We start from the raw sequence: 23,256 nt of genomic DNA, 5'->3' as shown, positions 1-23,256 counted from the left end.
GCTGAAATAGTGTTTCTGTTCAAATGAAGTGAAATCAAGCCCAAATCTGCTCAAAAGCTTTTCTCTCTATTAGAGAATGCGGTTTCATTCAGTATTCAGTGCAAATCTTGCCAAACTGATAGATGCTTATGTCATATGAAATAAAATGTTTTCTGCAATGCTGTAAGACAGTTTTTAATGTGTTAGAAGTTATATGCACAAAAACTAATGTTAGGACTGCAATGATCAAGATTGTCAGTTTACAGCTTTCTGAGTCCAGTAATGTTGAAATAGTGTTTCTGTTCAAATGAAGTGAAATCAAGCCCAAATCTGCTCAAAAGCTTTTCTCTCTATTAGAGAAAGCTGTTTCATTCAATATTCAGTGCAAATCTTGCCAAACTGAAACAAGCTTATGCCTTATGAAGTACAATGTTTTCTGCAATGCTGTCAGACAGTTTTTAATGTGTTAGAAGTTATATGCACAAAAACTTATGTTAGGACTTCAATGATCAAGATTGTCAGTTTACAGCTTTCTGAGTCCAGTAATGCTGAAATAGTGTTTCTGTTTAAATGAAGTGAAATCAAGCCCAAATCTGCTCAAAAGCTTTTCTCTCTATTAGATAAAGCTGTTTCATTCAGTATTCAGTGCAAATCTTGCCAAACTGAAACAAGCTTATGTCTTATGAAATAAAATGTTTTCTGCAATGCTGTAAGACAGTTTTTAATGTGTTAGAAGTTATATGCACAAAAACTTATGTTAGGACTTCAATGATCAAGATTGTCAGTTTACAGCTTTCTGAGTCCAGTAATGCTGAAATAGTGTTTCTGTTCAAATGAAGTGAAATCTAGCCCAAATCTGCTCAAAAGCTTGTCTCTCTATTAGAGAAAGCTGTTTCATTCAATATTCAGTGCAAATCTTGCCAAACTGAAACATGCTTATGTCTTATGAAATAAAATGTTTTCTGCAATGCTGTAAGACAGTTTTTAATGTGTTAGAAGTTATATGCACAAAAACTAATGTTAGGACTTCAATGATCAAGATTGTCAGTTTACAGCTTTCTGAGTCCAGTAATGCTGAAATAGTGTTTCTGTTCAAATGAAGTGAAATCAAGCCCAAATCTGCTCAAAAGCTTTTCTCTCTATTAGAGAAAGTTGTTTCATTCAGTATTCAGTGCAAATCTTGCCAAACTGAAACATGCTTATGTCTTATGAAATAAAATGTTTTCTGCAATGCTGTAAGACAGTTTTTAATGTGTTAGAAGTTATATACACAAAAACTAATGTTAGGACTGCAATGATCAAGATTGTCAGTTTACAGCTTTCTGAGTCCAGTAATGTTGAAATAGTGTTTCTGTTCAAATGAAGTGAAATCAAGCCCAAATCTGCTCAAAAGCTTTTCTCTCTATTAGAGAAAGCTGTTTCATTCAATATTCAGTGCAAATCTTGCCAAACTGAAACCTGCTTATGCCTTATGAAGTACAATGTTTTCTGCAATGCTGTAAGACAGTTTTTAATGTGTTAGAAGTTATATGCACAAAAACTTATGTTAGGACTTCAATGATCAAGATTGTCAGTTTACAGCTTTCTGAGTCCAGTAATGCTGAAATAGTGTTTCTGTTTAAATGAAGTGAAATCAAGCCCAAATCTGCTCAAAAGCTTTTCTCTCTATTAGATAAAGCTGTTTCTTTCAGTATTCAGTGCAAATCTTGCCAAACTGAAACAAGCTTATGTCTTATGAAGTACAATGTTTTCTGCAATGCTGTAAGACAGTTTTTAATGTGTTAGAAGTTATATGCACAAAAACTTATGTTAGGACTTCAATGATCAAGATTGTCAGTTTACAGCTTTCTGAGTCCAGTAATGCTGAAATAGTGTTTCTGTTCAAATGAAGCGAAATCTAGCCCAAATCTGCTCAAAAGCTTGTCTCTCTATTAGAGAAAGCTGTTTCATTCAATATTCAGTGCAAATCTTGCCAAACTGATAGATGCTTATGCCATATGAAATACAATGTTTTCTGCAATGCTGTAAGACAGTTTTTAATGTGTTAGAAGTTATATGCACAAAAACTTATGTTAGGACTTCAATGATCAAGATTGTCAGTTTACAGCTTTCTGAGTCCAGTAATGCTGAAATAGTGTTTCTGTTCAAATGAAGCGAAATCTAGCCCAAATCTGCTCAAAAGCTTGTCTCTCTATTAGAGAAAGCTGTTTCATTCAGTATTCAGTGCAAATCTTGCCAAACTGAAACATGCTTATGTCTTATGAAATAAAATGTTTTCTGCAATGCTGTGAGACAGTTTTTAATGTGTTAGAAGTTATATGCACAAAAACTAATGTTAGGACTTCAATGATCAAGATTGTCAGTTTACAGCTTTCTGAGTCCAGTAATGCTGAAATAGTGTTTCTGTTGAAATGAAGTGAAATCAAGCCCAAATCTGCTCAAAAGCTTTTCTCTCTATTAGAGAAAGCTGTTTCATTCAGTATTCAGTGCAAGTCTTGCTAAACTGAAACATGCTTATGTCTTATGAAATAAAATGTTTTCTGCAATGCTGTAAGACAGTTTTTAATGTGTTAGAAGTTATATGCACAAAAACTAATGTTAGGACTGCAATGATCAAGATTGTCAGTTTACAGCTTTCTGAGTCCCGTAATGTTGAAATAGTGTTTCTGTTCAAATGAAGTGAAATCAAGCCCAAATCTGCTCAAAAGCTTTTCTCTCTATTAGAGAAAGCTGTTTCATTCAATATTCAGTGCAAATCTTGCCAAACTGAAACAAGCTTATGCCTTATGTAGTACAATGTTTTCTGCAATGCTGTAAGACAGTTTTTAATGTGTTAGAAGTTATATGCACAAAAACTTATGTTAGGACTTCAATGATCAAGATTGTCAGTTTACAGCTTTCTGAGTCCAGTAATGCTGAAATAGTGTTTCTGTTTAAATGAAGTGAAATCAAGCCCAAATCTGCTCAAAAGCTTTTCTCTCTATTAGATAAAGCTGTTTCTTTCAGTATTCAGTGCAAATCTTGCCAAACTGAAACAAGCTTATGTCTTATGAAGTACAATGTTTTCTGCAATGCTGCAAGACAGTTTTTAATGTGTTAGAAGTTATATGCACAAAAACTTATGTTAGGGACTTCAATGATCAAGATTGTCAGTTTACAGCTTTCTGAGTCCAGTAATGCTGAAATAGTGTTTCTGTTGAAATGAAGTGAAATCAAGCCCAAATCTGCTCAAAAGCTTTTCTCTCTATTAGATAAAGCTGTTTCATTCAATATTCAGTGCAAATCTTGCCAAACTGAAACAAGCTTATGCCTTATGAAATAAAATGTTTTCTGCAATGCTGTAAGACAGTTTTTAATGTGTTAGAAGTTATATGCACAAAAACTAATGTTAGGACTGCAATGATCAAGATTGTCAGTTTACAGCTTTCTGAGTCCAGTAATGCTGAAATAGTGTTTCTGTTCAAATGAAGCGAAATCAAGCCCAAATCTGCTCAAAAGCTTGTCTCTCTATTAGAGAAAGCTGTTTCATTCAATATTCAGTGCAAATCTTGCCAAACTGATAGATGCTTATGCCATATGAAATACAATGTTTTCTGCAATGCTGTAAGACAGTTTTTAATGTGTTAGAAGTTATATGCACAAAAACTTATGTTAGGACTTCAATGATCAAGATTGTCAGTTTACAGCTTTCTGAGTCCAGTAATGCTGAAATAGTGTTTCTGTTCAAATGAAGCGAAATCTAGCCCAAATCTGCTCAAAAGCTTTTCTCTCTATTAGAGAAAGCTGTTTCATTCAGTATTCAGTGCAAATCTTGCCAAACTGAAACATGCTTATGTCTTATGAAATAAAATGTTTTCTGCAATGCTGTGAGACAGTTTTTAATGTGTTAGAAGTTATATGCACAAAAACTAATGTTAGGACTTCAATGATCAAGATTGTCAGTTTACAGCTTTCTGAGTCCAGTAATGCTGAAATAGTGTTTCTGTTGAAATGAAGTGAAATCAAGCCCAAATCTGCTCAAAAGCTTTTCTCTCTATTAGAGAAAGCTGTTTCATTCAGTATTCAGTGCAAGTCTTGCTAAACTGAAACATGCTTATGTCTTATGAAATAAAATGTTTTCTGCAATGCTGTAAGACAGTTTTTAATGTGTTAGAAGTTATATGCACAAAAACTAATGTTAGGACTGCAATGATCAAGATTGTCAGTTTACAGCTTTCTGAGTCCAGTAATGTTGAAATAGTGTTTCTGTTCAAATGAAGTGAAATCAAGCCCAAATCTGCTCAAAAGCTTTTCTCTCTATTAGAGAAAGCTGTTTCATTCAATATTCAGTGCAAATCTTGCCAAACTGAAACAAGCTTATGCCTTATGTAGTACAATGTTTTCTGCAATGCTGTAAGACAGTTTTTAATGTGTTAGAAGTTATATGCACAAAAACTAATGTTAGGACTTCAATGATCAAGATTGTCAGTTTACAGCTTTCTGAGTCCAGTAATGCTGAAATAGTGTTTCTGTTCAAATGAAGTGAAATCAAGCCCAAATCTGCTCAAAAGCTTTTCTCTCTATTGGATAAAGCTGTTTCATTCAGTATTCAGTGCAAATCTTGCCAAACTGAAACAAGCTTATGTCTTATGAAGTACAATGTTTTCTGCAATGCTGTGAGACAGTTTTTAATGTGTTAGAAGTTATATGCACAAAAACTTATGTTAGGACTTCAATGATCAAGATTGTCAGTTTACAGCTTTCTGAGTCCAGTAATGCTGAAATAGTGTTTCTGTTCAAATGAAGTGAAATCAAGCCCAAATCTGCTCAAAAGCTTTTCTCTCTATTAGAGAATGCGGTTTCATTCAGTATTCAGTGCAAATCTTGCCAAACTGATAGATGCTTATGTCATATGAAATAAAATGTTTTCTGCAATGCTGTAAGACAGTTTTTAATGTGTTAGAAGTTATATGCACAAAAACTAATGTTAGGACTGCAATGATCAAGATTGTCAGTTTACAGCTTTCTGAGTCCAGTAATGTTGAAATAGTGTTTCTGTTCAAATGAAGTGAAATCAAGCCCAAATCTGCTCAAAAGCTTTTCTCTCTATTAGAGAAAGCTGTTTCATTCAATATTCAGTGCAAATCTTGCCAAACTGAAACAAGCTTATGCCTTATGAAGTACAATGTTTTCTGCAATGCTGTAAGACAGTTTTTAATGTGTTAGAAGTTATATGCACAAAAACTTATGTTAGGACTTCAATGATCAAGATTGTCAGTTTACAGCTTTCTGAGTCCAGTAATGCTGAAATAGTGTTTCTGTTTAAATGAAGTGAAATCAAGCCCAAATCTGCTCAAAAGCTTTTCTCTCTATTAGATAAAGCTGTTTCATTCAGTATTCAGTGCAAATCTTGCCAAACTGAAACAAGCTTATGTCTTATGAAATAAAATGTTTTCTGCAATGCTGTAAGACAGTTTTTAATGTGTTAGAAGTTATATGCACAAAAACTTATGTTAGGACTTCAATGATCAAGATTGTCAGTTTACAGCTTTCTGAGTCCAGTAATGCTGAAATAGTGTTTCTGTTCAAATGAAGTGAAATCTAGACCAAATCTGCTCAAAAGCTTGTCTCTCTATTAGAGAAAGCTGTTTCATTCAATATTCAGTGCAAATCTTGCCAAACTGAAACATGCTTATGTCTTATGAAATAAAATGTTTTCTGCAATGCTGTAAGACAGTTTTTAATGTGTTAGAAGTTATATGCACAAAAACTAATGTTAGGACTTCAATGATCAAGATTGTCAGTTTACAGCTTTCTGAGTCCAGTAATGCTGAAATAGTGTTTCTGTTCAAATGAAGTGAAATCAAGCCCAAATCTGCTCAAAAGCTTTTCTCTCTATTAGAGAAAGTTGTTTCATTCAGTATTCAGTGCAAATCTTGCCAAACTGAAACATGCTTATGTCTTATGAAATAAAATGTTTTCTGCAATGCTGTAAGACAGTTTTTAATGTGTTAGAAGTTATATACACAAAAACTAATGTTAGGACTGCAATGATCAAGATTGTCAGTTTACAGCTTTCTGAGTCCAGTAATGTTGAAATAGTGTTTCTGTTCAAATGAAGTGAAATCAAGCCCAAATCTGCTCAAAAGCTTTTCTCTCTATTAGAGAAAGCTGTTTCATTCAATATTCAGTGCAAATCTTGCCAAACTGAAACCTGCTTATGCCTTATGAAGTACAATGTTTTCTGCAATGCTGTAAGACAGTTTTTAATGTGTTAGAAGTTATATGCACAAAAACTTATGTTAGGACTTCAATGATCAAGATTGTCAGTTTACAGCTTTCTGAGTCCAGTAATGCTGAAATAGTGTTTCTGTTTAAATGAAGTGAAATCAAGCCCAAATCTGCTCAAAAGCTTTTCTCTCTATTAGATAAAGCTGTTTCTTTCAGTATTCAGTGCAAATCTTGCCAAACTGAAACAAGCTTATGTCTTATGAAGTACAATGTTTTCTGCAATGCTGTAAGACAGTTTTTAATGTGTTAGAAGTTATATGCACAAAAACTTATGTTAGGACTTCAATGATCAAGATTGTCAGTTTACAGCTTTCTGAGTCCAGTAATGCTGAAATAGTGTTTCTGTTCAAATGAAGCGAAATCTAGCCCAAATCTGCTCAAAAGCTTGTCTCTCTATTAGAGAAAGCTGTTTCATTCAATATTCAGTGCAAATCTTGCCAAACTGATAGATGCTTATGCCATATGAAATACAATGTTTTCTGCAATGCTGTAAGACAGTTTTTAATGTGTTAGAAGTTATATGCACAAAAACTTATGTTAGGACTTCAATGATCAAGATTGTCAGTTTACAGCTTTCTGAGTCCAGTAATGCTGAAATAGTGTTTCTGTTCAAATGAAGCGAAATCTAGCCCAAATCTGCTCAAAAGCTTGTCTCTCTATTAGAGAAAGCTGTTTCATTCAGTATTCAGTGCAAATCTTGCCAAACTGAAACATGCTTATGTCTTATGAAATAAAATGTTTTCTGCAATGCTGTGAGACAGTTTTTAATGTGTTAGAAGTTATATGCACAAAAACTAATGTTAGGACTTCAATGATCAAGATTGTCAGTTTACAGCTTTCTGAGTCCAGTAATGCTGAAATAGTGTTTCTGTTGAAATGAAGTGAAATCAAGCCCAAATCTGCTCAAAAGCTTTTCTCTCTATTAGAGAAAGCTGTTTCATTCAGTATTCAGTGCAAGTCTTGCTAAACTGAAACATGCTTATGTCTTATGAAATAAAATGTTTTCTGCAATGCTGTAAGACAGTTTTTAATGTGTTAGAAGTTATATGCACAAAAACTAATGTTAGGACTGCAATGATCAAGATTGTCAGTTTACAGCTTTCTGAGTCCCGTAATGTTGAAATAGTGTTTCTGTTCAAATGAAGTGAAATCAAGCCCAAATCTGCTCAAAAGCTTTTCTCTCTATTAGAGAAAGCTGTTTCATTCAATATTCAGTGCAAATCTTGCCAAACTGAAACAAGCTTATGCCTTATGTAGTACAATGTTTTCTGCAATGCTGTAAGACAGTTTTTAATGTGTTAGAAGTTATATGCACAAAAACTTATGTTAGGACTTCAATGATCAAGATTGTCAGTTTACAGCTTTCTGAGTCCAGTAATGCTGAAATAGTGTTTCTGTTTAAATGAAGTGAAATCAAGCCCAAATCTGCTCAAAAGCTTTTCTCTCTATTAGATAAAGCTGTTTCTTTCAGTATTCAGTGCAAATCTTGCCAAACTGAAACAAGCTTATGTCTTATGAAGTACAATGTTTTCTGCAATGCTGCAAGACAGTTTTTAATGTGTTAGAAGTTATATGCACAAAAACTTATGTTAGGGACTTCAATGATCAAGATTGTCAGTTTACAGCTTTCTGAGTCCAGTAATGCTGAAATAGTGTTTCTGTTGAAATGAAGTGAAATCAAGCCCAAATCTGCTCAAAAGCTTTTCTCTCTATTAGATAAAGCTGTTTCATTCAATATTCAGTGCAAATCTTGCCAAACTGAAACAAGCTTATGCCTTATGAAATAAAATGTTTTCTGCAATGCTGTAAGACAGTTTTTAATGTGTTAGAAGTTATATGCACAAAAACTAATGTTAGGACTGCAATGATCAAGATTGTCAGTTTACAGCTTTCTGAGTCCAGTAATGCTGAAATAGTGTTTCTGTTCAAATGAAGCGAAATCAAGCCCAAATCTGCTCAAAAGCTTGTCTCTCTATTAGAGAAAGCTGTTTCATTCAATATTCAGTGCAAATCTTGCCAAACTGATAGATGCTTATGCCATATGAAATACAATGTTTTCTGCAATGCTGTAAGACAGTTTTTAATGTGTTAGAAGTTATATGCACAAAAACTTATGTTAGGACTTCAATGATCAAGATTGTCAGTTTACAGCTTTCTGAGTCCAGTAATGCTGAAATAGTGTTTCTGTTCAAATGAAGCGAAATCTAGCCCAAATCTGCTCAAAAGCTTTTCTCTCTATTAGAGAAAGCTGTTTCATTCAGTATTCAGTGCAAATCTTGCCAAACTGAAACATGCTTATGTCTTATGAAATAAAATGTTTTCTGCAATGCTGTGAGACAGTTTTTAATGTGTTAGAAGTTATATGCACAAAAACTAATGTTAGGACTTCAATGATCAAGATTGTCAGTTTACAGCTTTCTGAGTCCAGTAATGCTGAAATAGTGTTTCTGTTGAAATGAAGTGAAATCAAGCCCAAATCTGCTCAAAAGCTTTTCTCTCTATTAGAGAAAGCTGTTTCATTCAGTATTCAGTGCAAGTCTTGCTAAACTGAAACATGCTTATGTCTTATGAAATAAAATGTTTTCTGCAATGCTGTAAGACAGTTTTTAATGTGTTAGAAGTTATATGCACAAAAACTAATGTTAGGACTGCAATGATCAAGATTGTCAGTTTACAGCTTTCTGAGTCCAGTAATGTTGAAATAGTGTTTCTGTTCAAATGAAGTGAAATCAAGCCCAAATCTGCTCAAAAGCTTTTCTCTCTATTAGAGAAAGCTGTTTCATTCAATATTCAGTGCAAATCTTGCCAAACTGAAACAAGCTTATGCCTTATGTAGTACAATGTTTTCTGCAATGCTGTAAGACAGTTTTTAATGTGTTAGAAGTTATATGCACAAAAACTAATGTTAGGACTTCAATGATCAAGATTGTCAGTTTACAGCTTTCTGAGTCCAGTAATGCTGAAATAGTGTTTCTGTTCAAATGAAGTGAAATCAAGCCCAAATCTGCTCAAAAGCTTTTCTCTCTATTGGATAAAGCTGTTTCATTCAGTATTCAGTGCAAATCTTGCCAAACTGAAACAAGCTTATGTCTTATGAAGTACAATGTTTTCTGCAATGCTGTGAGACAGTTTTTAATGTGTTAGAAGTTATATGCACAAAAACTTATGTTAGGACTTCAATGATCAAGATTGTCAGTTTACAGCTTTCTGAGTCCAGTAATGCTGAAATAGTGTTTCTGTTCAAATGAAGTGAAATCAAGCCCAAATCTGCTCAAAAGCTTTTCTCTCTATTAGAGAATGCGGTTTCATTCAGTATTCAGTGCAAATCTTGCCAAACTGATAGATGCTTATGTCATATGAAATAAAATGTTTTCTGCAATGCTGTAAGACAGTTTTTAATGTGTTAGAAGTTATATGCACAAAAACTAATGTTAGGACTGCAATGATCAAGATTGTCAGTTTACAGCTTTCTGAGTCCAGTAATGTTGAAATAGTGTTTCTGTTCAAATGAAGTGAAATCAAGCCCAAATCTGCTCAAAAGCTTTTCTCTCTATTAGAGAAAGCTGTTTCATTCAATATTCAGTGCAAATCTTGCCAAACTGAAACAAGCTTATGCCTTATGAAGTACAATGTTTTCTGCAATGCTGTAAGACAGTTTTTAATGTGTTAGAAGTTATATGCACAAAAACTTATGTTAGGACTTCAATGATCAAGATTGTCAGTTTACAGCTTTCTGAGTCCAGTAATGCTGAAATAGTGTTTCTGTTTAAATGAAGTGAAATCAAGCCCAAATCTGCTCAAAAGCTTTTCTCTCTATTAGATAAAGCTGTTTCATTCAGTATTCAGTGCAAATCTTGCCAAACTGAAACAAGCTTATGTCTTATGAAATAAAATGTTTTCTGCAATGCTGTAAGACAGTTTTTAATGTGTTAGAAGTTATATGCACAAAAACTTATGTTAGGACTTCAATGATCAAGATTGTCAGTTTACAGCTTTCTGAGTCCAGTAATGCTGAAATAGTGTTTCTGTTCAAATGAAGTGAAATCTAGACCAAATCTGCTCAAAAGCTTGTCTCTCTATTAGAGAAAGCTGTTTCATTCAATATTCAGTGCAAATCTTGCCAAACTGAAACATGCTTATGTCTTATGAAATAAAATGTTTTCTGCAATGCTGTAAGACAGTTTTTAATGTGTTAGAAGTTATATGCACAAAAACTAATGTTAGGACTTCAATGATCAAGATTGTCAGTTTACAGCTTTCTGAGTCCAGTAATGCTGAAATAGTGTTTCTGTTCAAATGAAGTGAAATCAAGCCCAAATCTGCTCAAAAGCTTTTCTCTCTATTAGAGAAAGTTGTTTCATTCAGTATTCAGTGCAAATCTTGCCAAACTGAAACATGCTTATGTCTTATGAAATAAAATGTTTTCTGCAATGCTGTAAGACAGTTTTTAATGTGTTAGAAGTTATATACACAAAAACTAATGTTAGGACTGCAATGATCAAGATTGTCAGTTTACAGCTTTCTGAGTCCAGTAATGTTGAAATAGTGTTTCTGTTCAAATGAAGTGAAATCAAGCCCAAATCTGCTCAAAAGCTTTTCTCTCTATTAGAGAAAGCTGTTTCATTCAATATTCAGTGCAAATCTTGCCAAACTGAAACCTGCTTATGCCTTATGAAGTACAATGTTTTCTGCAATGCTGTAAGACAGTTTTTAATGTGTTAGAAGTTATATGCACAAAAACTTATGTTAGGACTTCAATGATCAAGATTGTCAGTTTACAGCTTTCTGAGTCCAGTAATGCTGAAATAGTGTTTCTGTTTAAATGAAGTGAAATCAAGCCCAAATCTGCTCAAAAGCTTTTCTCTCTATTAGATAAAGCTGTTTCTTTCAGTATTCAGTGCAAATCTTGCCAAACTGAAACAAGCTTATGTCTTATGAAGTACAATGTTTTCTGCAATGCTGTAAGACAGTTTTTAATGTGTTAGAAGTTATATGCACAAAAACTTATGTTAGGACTTCAATGATCAAGATTGTCAGTTTACAGCTTTCTGAGTCCAGTAATGCTGAAATAGTGTTTCTGTTCAAATGAAGCGAAATCTAGCCCAAATCTGCTCAAAAGCTTGTCTCTCTATTAGAGAAAGCTGTTTCATTCAATATTCAGTGCAAATCTTGCCAAACTGATAGATGCTTATGCCATATGAAATACAATGTTTTCTGCAATGCTGTAAGACAGTTTTTAATGTGTTAGAAGTTATATGCACAAAAACTTATGTTAGGACTTCAATGATCAAGATTGTCAGTTTACAGCTTTCTGAGTCCAGTAATGCTGAAATAGTGTTTCTGTTCAAATGAAGCGAAATCTAGCCCAAATCTGCTCAAAAGCTTGTCTCTCTATTAGAGAAAGCTGTTTCATTCAGTATTCAGTGCAAATCTTGCCAAACTGAAACATGCTTATGTCTTATGAAATAAAATGTTTTCTGCAATGCTGTGAGACAGTTTTTAATGTGTTAGAAGTTATATGCACAAAAACTAATGTTAGGACTTCAATGATCAAGATTGTCAGTTTACAGCTTTCTGAGTCCAGTAATGCTGAAATAGTGTTTCTGTTGAAATGAAGTGAAATCAAGCCCAAATCTGCTCAAAAGCTTTTCTCTCTATTAGAGAAAGCTGTTTCATTCAGTATTCAGTGCAAGTCTTGCTAAACTGAAACATGCTTATGTCTTATGAAATAAAATGTTTTCTGCAATGCTGTAAGACAGTTTTTAATGTGTTAGAAGTTATATGCACAAAAACTAATGTTAGGACTGCAATGATCAAGATTGTCAGTTTACAGCTTTCTGAGTCCAGTAATGTTGAAATAGTGTTTCTGTTCAAATGAAGTGAAATCAAGCCCAAATCTGCTCAAAAGCTTTTCTCTCTATTAGAGAAAGCTGTTTCATTCAATATTCAGTGCAAATCTTGCCAAACTGAAACAAGCTTATGCCTTATGTAGTACAATGTTTTCTGCAATGCTGTAAGACAGTTTTTAATGTGTTAGAAGTTATATGCACAAAAACTTATGTTAGGACTTCAATGATCAAGATTGTCAGTTTACAGCTTTCTGAGTCCAGTAATGCTGAAATAGTGTTTCTGTTTAAATGAAGTGAAATCAAGCCCAAATCTGCTCAAAAGCTTTTCTCTCTATTAGATAAAGCTGTTTCTTTCAGTATTCAGTGCAAATCTTGCCAAACTGAAACAAGCTTATGTCTTATGAAGTACAATGTTTTCTGCAATGCTGTAAGACAGTTTTTAATGTGTTAGAAGTTATATGCACAAAAACTTATGTTAGGGACTTCAATGATCAAGATTGTCAGTTTACAGCTTTCTGAGTCCAGTAATGCTGAAATAGTGTTTCTGTTGAAATGAAGTGAAATCAAGCCCAAATCTGCTCAAAAGCTTTTCTCTCTATTAGATAAAGCTGTTTCATTCAATATTCAGTGCAAATCTTGCCAAACTGAAACAAGCTTATGCCTTATGAAATAAAATGTTTTCTGCAATGCTGTAAGACAGTTTTTAATGTGTTAGAAGTTATATGCACAAAAACTAATGTTAGGACTGCAATGATCAAGATTGTCAGTTTACAGCTTTCTGAGTCCAGTAATGCTGAAATAGTGTTTCTGTTCAAATGAAGCGAAATCAAGCCCAAATCTGCTCAAAAGCTTGTCTCTCTATTAGAGAAAGCTGTTTCATTCAATATTCAGTGCAAATCTTGCCAAACTGATAGATGCTTATGCCATATGAAATACAATGTTTTCTGCAATGCTGTAAGACAGTTTTTAATGTGTTAGAAGTTATATGCACAAAAACTTATGTTAGGACTTCAATGATCAAGATTGTCAGTTTACAGCTTTCTGAGTCCAGTAATGCTGAAATAGTGTTTCTGTTCAAATGAAGCGAAATCTAGCCCAAATCTGCTCAAAAGCTTTTCTCTCTATTAGAGAAAGCTGTTTCATTCAGTATTCAGTGCAAATCTTGCCAAACTGAAACATGCTTATGTCTTATGAAATAAAATGTTTTCTGCAATGCTGTGAGACAGTTTTTAATGTGTTAGAAGTTATATGCACAAAAACTAATGTTAGGACTTCAATGATCAAGATTGTCAGTTTACAGCTTTCTGAGTCCAGTAATGCTGAAATAGTGTTTCTGTTGAAATGAAGTGAAATCAAGCCCAAATCTGCTCAAAAGCTTTTCTCTCTATTAGAGAAAGCTGTTTCATTCAGTATTCAGTGCAAGTCTTGCTAAACTGAAACATGCTTATGTCTTATGAAATAAAATGTTTTCTGCAATGCTGTAAGACAGTTTTTAATGTGTTAGAAGTTATATGCACAAAAACTAATGTTAGGACTGCAATGATCAAGATTGTCAGTTTACAGCTTTCTGAGTCCAGTAATGTTGAAATAGTGTTTCTGTTCAAATGAAGTGAAATCAAGCCCAAATCTGCTCAAAAGCTTTTCTCTCTATTAGAGAAAGCTGTTTCATTCAATATTCAGTGCAAATCTTGCCAAACTGAAACAAGCTTATGCCTTATGTAGTACAATGTTTTCTGCAATGCTGTAAGACAGTTTTTAATGTGTTAGAAGTTATATGCACAAAAACTTATGTTAGGACTTCAATGATCAAGATTGTCAGTTTACAGCTTTCTGAGTCCAGTAATGCTGAAATAGTGTTTCTGTTTAAATGAAGTGAAATCAAGCCCAAATCTGCTCAAAAGCTTTTCTCTCTATTAGATAAAGCTGTTTCTTTCAGTATTCAGTGCAAATCTTGCCAAACTGAAACAAGCTTATGTCTTATGAAGTACAATGTTTTCTGCAATGCTGTAAGACAGTTTTTAATGTGTTAGAAGTTATATGCACAAAAACTTATGTTAGGACTTCAATGATCAAGATTGTCAGTTTACAGCTTTCTGAGTCCAGTAATGCTGAAATAGTGTTTCTGTTCAAATGAAGCGAAATCTAGCCCAAATCTGCTCAAAAGCTTGTCTCTCTATTAGAGAAAGCTGTTTCATTCAATATTCAGTGCAAATCTTGCCAAACTGATAGATGCTTATGCCATATGAAATACAATGTTTTCTGCAATGCTGTAAGACAGTTTTTAATGTGTTAGAAGTTATATGCACAAAAACTTATGTTAGGACTTCAATGATCAAGATTGTCAGTTTACAGCTTTCTGAGTCCAGTAATGCTGAAATAGTGTTTCTGTTCAAATGAAGCGAAATCTAGCCCAAATCTGCTCAAAAGCTTGTCTCTCTATTAGAGAAAGCTGTTTCATTCAGTATTCAGTGCAAATCTTGCCAAACTGAAACATGCTTATGTCTTATGAAATAAAATGTTTTCTGCAATGCTGTGAGACAGTTTTTAATGTGTTAGAAGTTATATGCACAAAAACTAATGTTAGGACTTCAATGATCAAGATTGTCAGTTTACAGCTTTCTGAGTCCAGTAATGCTGAAATAGTGTTTCTGTTGAAATGAAGTGAAATCAAGCCCAAATCTGCTCAAAAGCTTTTCTCTCTATTAGAGAAAGCTGTTTCATTCAGTATTCAGTGCAAGTCTTGCTAAACTGAAACATGCTTATGTCTTATGAAATAAAATGTTTTCTGCAATGCTGTAAGACAGTTTTTAATGTGTTAGAAGTTATATGCACAAAAACTAATGTTAGGACTGCAATGATCAAGATTGTCAGTTTACAGCTTTCTGAGTCCAGTAATGTTGAAATAGTGTTTCTGTTCAAATGAAGTGAAATCAAGCCCAAATCTGCTCAAAAGCTTTTCTCTCTATTAGAGAAAGCTGTTTCATTCAATATTCAGTGCAAATCTTGCCAAACTGAAACAAGCTTATGCCTTATGTAGTACAATGTTTTCTGCAATGCTGTAAGACAGTTTTTAATGTGTTAGAAGTTATATGCACAAAAACTTATGTTAGGACTTCAATGATCAAGATTGTCAGTTTACAGCTTTCTGAGTCCAGTAATGCTGAAATAGTGTTTCTGTTTAAATGAAGTGAAATCAAGCCCAAATCTGCTCAAAAGCTTTTCTCTCTATTAGATAAAGCTGTTTCTTTCAGTATTCAGTGCAAATCTTGCCAAACTGAAACAAGCTTATGTCTTATGAAGTACAATGTTTTCTGCAATGCTGTAAGACAGTTTTTAATGTGTTAGAAGTTATATGCACAAAAACTTATGTTAGGGACTTCAATGATCAAGATTGTCAGTTTACAGCTTTCTGAGTCCAGTAATGCTGAAATAGTGTTTCTGTTGAAATGAAGTGAAATCAAGCCCAAATCTGCTCAAAAGCTTTTCTCTCTATTAGATAAAGCTGTTTCATTCAATATTCAGTGCAAATCTTGCCAAACTGAAACAAGCTTATGCCTTATGAAATAAAATGTTTTCTGCAATGCTGTAAGACAGTTTTTAATGTGTTAGAAGTTATATGCACAAAAACTAATGTTAGGACTGCAATGATCAAGATTGTCAGTTTACAGCTTTCTGAGTCCAGTAATGCTGAAATAGTGTTTCTGTTCAAATGAAGTGAAATCAAGCCCAAATCTGCTCAAAAGCTTTTCTCTCTATTAGAGAAAGCTGTTTCATTCAGTATTCAGTGCAAATCTTGCCAAACTGAAACATGCTTATGTCTTATGAAATAAAATGTTTTCTGCAATGCTGTAAGACAGTTTTTAATGTGTTAGAAGTTATATACACAAAAACTAATGTTAGGACTGCAATGATCAAGATTGTCAGTTTACAGCTTTCTGAGTCCAGTAATGCTGAAATAGTGTTTCTGTTCAAATGAAGTGAAATCAAGCCCAAATCTGCTCAAAAGCTTTTCTCTCTATTGGATAAAGCTGTTTCATTCAGTATTCAGTGCAAATCTTGCCAAACTGAAACAAGCTTATGTCTTATGAAGTACAATGTTTTCTGCAATGCTGTAAGACAGTTTTTAATGTGTTAGAAGTTATATGCACAAAAACTTATGTTAGGACTTCAATGATCAAGATTGTCAGTTTACAGCTTTCTGAGTCCAGTAATGCTGAAATAGTGTTTCTGTTCAAATGAAGTGAAATCAAGCCCAAATCTGCTCAAAAGCTTTTCTCTCTATTAGAGAATGCGGTTTCATTCAGTATTCAGTGCAAATCTTGCCAAACTGATAGATGCTTATGCCATATGAAATACAATGTTTTCTGCAATGCTGTAAGACAGTTTTTAATGTGTTAGAAGTTATATGCACAAAAACTTATGTTAGGACTTCAATGATCAAGATTGTCAGTTTACAGCTTTCTGAGTCCAGTAATGCTGAAATAGTGTTTCTGTTCAAATGAAGCGAAATCTAGCCCAAATCTGCTCAAAAGCTTGTCTCTCTATTAGAGAAAGCTGTTTCATTCAATATTCAGTGCAAATCTTGCCAAACTGATAGATGCTTATGCCATATGAAATACAATGTTTTCTGCAATGCTGTAAGACAGTTTTTAATGTGTTAGAAGTTATATGCACAAAAACTTATGTTAGGACTTCAATGATCAAGATTGTCAGTTTACAGCTTTCTGAGTCCAGTAATGCTGAAATAGTGTTTCTGTTCAAATGAAGCGAAATCTAGCCCAAATCTGCTCAAAAGCTTGTCTCTCTATTAGAGAAAGCTGTTTCATTCAGTATTCAGTGCAAATCTTGCCAAACTGAAACATGCTTATGTCTTATGAAATAAAATGTTTTCTGCAATGCTGTGAGACAGTTTTTAATGTGTTAGAAGTAGAGATGTTCCGATACCCTTTTTCTCTTCCCGATACCGATTCCGATACCTGGGCTCAGGGTATCGGCCGATACCGAGTACTGATCCGATACCTGGGTGTATATCTGTATATACAGCTGTATATACTACTAGCCCTGTGTAAATTGCTAGAATTTTTTTATGGTGTGCTTCAGACAGATCCCTCAATAAAACATGAACAAATACATGGTGAACTACTGTATTTATTACAGTATTTTTATTATCTAACATGAATTTGACAGTATTATTTATTTTCTTATGCAAAAAAGAACTTCAAATGCAGCCAAAAATCTAACACCGCAAACTAAAAAAGGTATTTAAGTTTTACAATATAACTGTATAAAAAAACTGCAACAAATAAGTCTAGGAATATAAAAAAAGATCTATTAATCAGATAATCTCTAACAAGTAAAAAACAAGCAACCATCTAGGCATAATTATTATTATTATAGAGATGTATTATTATTACTGTAGGCTACAACAGTAGCTTTATATATTGTCAATTTACTCATGTAAACCAAACATTTATTTTAATGGGCTGCCATGAAGATCTTTGAGTGTCTGTGTTTATGATATGACAGTATTCTCAAATGAAACGGTAAATTCTCATGAAGTGACGGTTTATGCGTTCGTGTCCTCATGACACACAGCAGAGACTACAAAACAGCGAGCTCTCGCGCATCTGTGCCAGTCACCCACAGAGATGTAGATTTTGCGGGAGTAATATTTAAATAGTATTTTGCAGTTTAATATTCACAGACACTAGTATATATTCGGCTACTGTCTGGAGCCCTGCGTTTTGACTTACACGGAAGCGACTGAACGCAGTTGCCGGTACTGAATATACTCGAGAGTCTGTAACTACCGGTACTACAGAGACATACTGCTAACCACTGATCTATAATATAGTAGCGGCTTCACTGTCTTTTGGCAGTTTAGAATGTGATGAGTGATCCAGTCATATATAGATAAGGGCTGCTAACGCGTTTTCATTTCTTCTTCGCTGCTCTAAACAGGGGTTGCTTGTGGCAACACAGCACAACTTCCTGTGTTTTCAATGCATTTTGAGCAGCGAAGAAGAACCGTGCAGCGGTTAGGCAAAGCTTGCGGTCATAACTAGGTCTTTTTTAAGAAAATGGTATCGGATCGGTATATGGGTTCATGTACTCGCCGATGCCGATGCCAGAATTTGTTGTGGTATCGGAGATATTTCCGATACTAGTATCGGAATCGGAACAACTCTAGTTAGAAGTTATATGCACAAAAACTAATGTTAGGACTTCAATGATCAAGATTGTCAGTTTACAGCTTTCTGAGTCCAGTAATGCTGAAATAGTGTTTCTGTTCAAATGAAGCGAAATCTAGCCCAAATCTGCTCAAAAGCTTGTCTCTCTATTAGAGAAAGCTGTTTCATTCAATATTCAGTGCAAATCTTGCCAAACTGAAACATGCTTATGTCTTATGAAATAAAATGTTTTCTGCAATGCTGTGAGACAGTTTTTAATGTGTTAGAAGTTATATGCACAAAAACTAATGTTAGGACTTCAATGATCAAGATTGTCAGTTTACAGCTTTCTGAGTCCAGTAATGCTGAAATAGTGTTTCTGTTGAAATGAAGTGAAATCAAGCCCAAATCTGCTCAAAAGCTTTTCTCTCTATTAGAGAAAGCTGTTTCATTCAGTATTCAGTGCAAGTCTTGCTAAACTGAAACATGCTTATGTCTTATGAAATAAAATGTTTTCTGCAATGCTGTAAGACAGTTTTTAATGTGTTAGAAGTTATATGCACAAAAACTAATGTTAGGACTTCAATGATCAAGATTGTCAGTTTACAGCTTTCTGAGTCCAGTAATGCTGAAATAGTGTTTCTGTTTAAATGAAGTGAAATCAAGCCCAAATCTGCTCAAAAGCTTTTCTCTCTATTAGATAAAGCTGTTTCTTTCAGTATTCAGTGCAAATCTTGCCAAACTGAAACAAGCTTATGTCTTATGAAGTACAATGTTTTCTGCAATGCTGTAAGACAGTTTTTAATGTGTTAGAAGTTATATGCACAAAAACTTATGTTAGGACTTCAATGATCAAGATTGTCAGTTTACAGCTTTCTGAGTCCAGTAATGCTGAAATAGTGTTTCTGTTGAAATGAAGTGAAATCAAGCCCAAATCTGCTCAAAAGCTTTTCTCTCTATTAGATAAAGCTGTTTCATTCAGTATTCAGTGCAAATCTTGCCAAACTGAAACAAGCTTATGCCTTATGAAGTACAATGTTTTCTGCAATGCTGTAAGACAGTTTTTAATGTGTTAGAAGTTATATACACAAAAACTTATGTTAGGACTTCAATGATCAAGATTGTCAGTTTACAGCTTTCTGAGTCCAGTAATGCTGAAATAGTGTTTCTGTTCAAATGAAGTGAAATCAAGCCCAAATCTGCTCAAAAGCTTTTCTCTCTATTAGAGAAAGCTGTTTCATTCAGTATTCAGTGCAAATCTTGCTAAACTGAAACATGCTTATGTCATATGAAATAAAATGTTTTCTGCAATGCTGTAAGACAGTTTTTAATGTGTTAGAAGTTATATGCACAAAAACTAATGTTAGGACTGCAATGATCAAGATTGTCAGTTTACAGCTTTCTGAGTCCAGTAATGTTGAAATAGTGTTTCTGTTCAAATGAAGTGAAATCAAGCCCAAATCTGCTCAAAAGCTTTTCTCTCTATTAGAGAAAGCTGTTTCATTCAATATTCAGTGCAAATCTTGCCAAACTGAAACAAGCTTATGCCTTATGAAGTACAATGTTTTCTGCAATGCTGTAAGACAGTTTTTAATGTGTTAGAAGTTATATGCACAAAAACTTATGTTAGGACTTCAATGATCAAGATTGTCAGTTTACAGCTTTCTGAGTCCAGTAATGCTGAAATAGTGTTTCTGTTTAAATGAAGTGAAATCAAGCCCAAATCTGCTCAAAAGCTTTTCTCTCTATTAGATAAAGCTGTTTCATTCAGTATTCAGTGCAAATCTTGCCAAACTGAAACAAGCTTATGTCTTATGAAATAAAATGTTTTCTGCAATGCTGTAAGACAGTTTTTAATGTGTTAGAAGTTATATGCACAAAAACTTATGTTAGGACTTCAATGATCAAGATTGTCAGTTTACAGCTTTCTGAGTCCAGTAATGCTGAAATAGTGTTTCTGTTCAAATGAAGTGAAATCTAGACCAAATCTGCTCAAAAGCTTGTCTCTCTATTAGAGAAAGCTGTTTCATTCAATATTCAGTGCAAATCTTGCCAAACTGAAACATGCTTATGTCTTATGAAATAAAATGTTTTCTGCAATGCTGTAAGACAGTTTTTAATGTGTTAGAAGTTATATGCACAAAAACTAATGTTAGGACTTCAATGATCAAGATTGTCAGTTTACAGCTTTCTGAGTCCAGTAATGCTGAAATAGTGTTTCTGTTCAAATGAAGTGAAATCAAGCCCAAATCTGCTCAAAAGCTTTTCTCTCTATTAGAGAAAGTTGTTTCATTCAGTATTCAGTGCAAATCTTGCCAAACTGAAACATGCTTATGTCTTATGAAATAAAATGTTTTCTGCAATGCTGTAAGACAGTTTTTAATGTGTTAGAAGTTATATACACAAAAACTAATGTTAGGACTGCAATGATCAAGATTGTCAGTTTACAGCTTTCTGAGTCCAGTAATGTTGAAATAGTGTTTCTGTTCAAATGAAGTGAAATCAAGCCCAAATCTGCTCAAAAGCTTTTCTCTCTATTAGAGAAAGCTGTTTCATTCAATATTCAGTGCAAATCTTGCCAAACTGAAACCTGCTTATGCCTTATGAAGTACAATGTTTTCTGCAATGCTGTAAGACAGTTTTTAATGTGTTAGAAGTTATATGCACAAAAACTTATGTTAGGACTTCAATGATCAAGATTGTCAGTTTACAGCTTTCTGAGTCCAGTAATGCTGAAATAGTGTTTCTGTTTAAATGAAGTGAAATCAAGCCCAAATCTGCTCAAAAGCTTTTCTCTCTATTAGATAAAGCTGTTTCTTTCAGTATTCAGTGCAAATCTTGCCAAACTGAAACAAGCTTATGTCTTATGAAGTACAATGTTTTCTGCAATGCTGTAAGACAGTTTTTAATGTGTTAGAAGTTATATGCACAAAAACTTATGTTAGGACTTCAATGATCAAGATTGTCAGTTTACAGCTTTCTGAGTCCAGTAATGCTGAAATAGTGTTTCTGTTCAAATGAAGCGAAATCTAGCCCAAATCTGCTCAAAAGCTTGTCTCTCTATTAGAGAAAGCTGTTTCATTCAATATTCAGTGCAAATCTTGCCAAACTGATAGATGCTTATGCCATATGAAATACAATGTTTTCTGCAATGCTGTAAGACAGTTTTTAATGTGTTAGAAGTTATATGCACAAAAACTTATGTTAGGACTTCAATGATCAAGATTGTCAGTTTACAGCTTTCTGAGTCCAGTAATGCTGAAATAGTGTTTCTGTTCAAATGAAGTGAAATCAAGCCCAAATCTGCTCAAAAGCTTTTCTCTCTATTAGAGAAAGCTGTTTCATTCAATATTCAGTGCAAATCTTGCCAAACTGAAACAAGCTTATGCCTTATGTAGTACAATGTTTTCTGCAATGCTGTAAGACAGTTTTTAATGTGTTAGAAGTTATATGCACAAAAACTTATGTTAGGACTTCAATGATCAAGATTGTCAGTTTACAGCTTTCTGAGTCCAGTAATGCTGAAATAGTGTTTCTGTTTAAATGAAGTGAAATCAAGCCCAAATCTGCTCAAAAGCTTTTCTCTCTATTAGATAAAGCTGTTTCTTTCAGTATTCAGTGCAAATCTTGCCAAACTGAAACAAGCTTATGTCTTATGAAGTACAATGTTTTCTGCAATGCTGTAAGACAGTTTTTAATGTGTTAGAAGTTATATGCACAAAAACTTATGTTAGGGACTTCAATGATCAAGATTGTCAGTTTACAGCTTTCTGAGTCCAGTAATGCTGAAATAGTGTTTCTGTTGAAATGAAGTGAAATCAAGCCCAAATCTGCTCAAAAGCTTTTCTCTCTATTAGATAAAGCTGTTTCATTCAATATTCAGTGCAAATCTTGCCAAACTGAAACAAGCTTATGCCTTATGAAATAAAATGTTTTCTGCAATGCTGTAAGACAGTTTTTAATGTGTTAGAAGTTATATGCACAAAAACTAATGTTAGGACTGCAATGATCAAGATTGTCAGTTTACAGCTTTCTGAGTCCAGTAATGCTGAAATAGTGTTTCTGTTCAAATGAAGTGAAATCAAGCCCAAATCTGCTCAAAAGCTTTTCTCTCTATTAGAGAAAGCTGTTTCATTCAGTATTCAGTGCAAATCTTGCCAAACTGAAACATGCTTATGTCTTATGAAATAAAATGTTTTCTGCAATGCTGTAAGACAGTTTTTAATGTGTTAGAAGTTATATACACAAAAACTAATGTTAGGACTGCAATGATCAAGATTGTCAGTTTACAGCTTTCTGAGTCCAGTAATGCTGAAATAGTGTTTCTGTTCAAATGAAGTGAAATCAAGCCCAAATCTGCTCAAAAGCTTTTCTCTCTATTGGATAAAGCTGTTTCATTCAGTATTCAGTGCAAATCTTGCCAAACTGAAACAAGCTTATGTCTTATGAAGTACAATGTTTTCTGCAATGCTGTAAGACAGTTTTTAATGTGTTAGAAGTTATATGCACAAAAACTTATGTTAGGACTTCAATGATCAAGATTGTCAGTTTACAGCTTTCTGAGTCCAGTAATGCTGAAATAGTGTTTCTGTTCAAATGAAGTGAAATCAAGCCCAAATCTGCTCAAAAGCTTTTCTCTCTATTAGAGAATGCGGTTTCATTCAGTATTCAGTGCAAATCTTGCCAAACTGATAGATGCTTATGTCATATGAAATAAAATGTTTTCTGCAATGCTGTAAGACAGTTTTTAATGTGTTAGAAGTTATATGCACAAAAACTAATGTTAGGACTGCAATGATCAAGATTGTCAGTTTACAGCTTTCTGAGTCCAGTAATGTTGAAATAGTGTTTCTGTTCAAATGAAGTGAAATCAAGCCCAAATCTGCTCAAAAGCTTTTCTCTCTATTAGAGAAAGCTGTTTCATTCAATATTCAGTGCAAATCTTGCCAAACTGAAACAAGCTTATGCCTTATGAAGTACAATGTTTT

This window comes from Carassius gibelio, chromosome B18 (genome assembly GCF_023724105.1).
Source record: "Carassius gibelio isolate Cgi1373 ecotype wild population from Czech Republic chromosome B18, carGib1.2-hapl.c, whole genome shotgun sequence".
NCBI classification, from domain to species: Eukaryota; Metazoa; Chordata; class Actinopteri; order Cypriniformes; family Cyprinidae; genus Carassius; species Carassius gibelio.
This window is presented reverse-complemented; position numbering follows the sequence as displayed.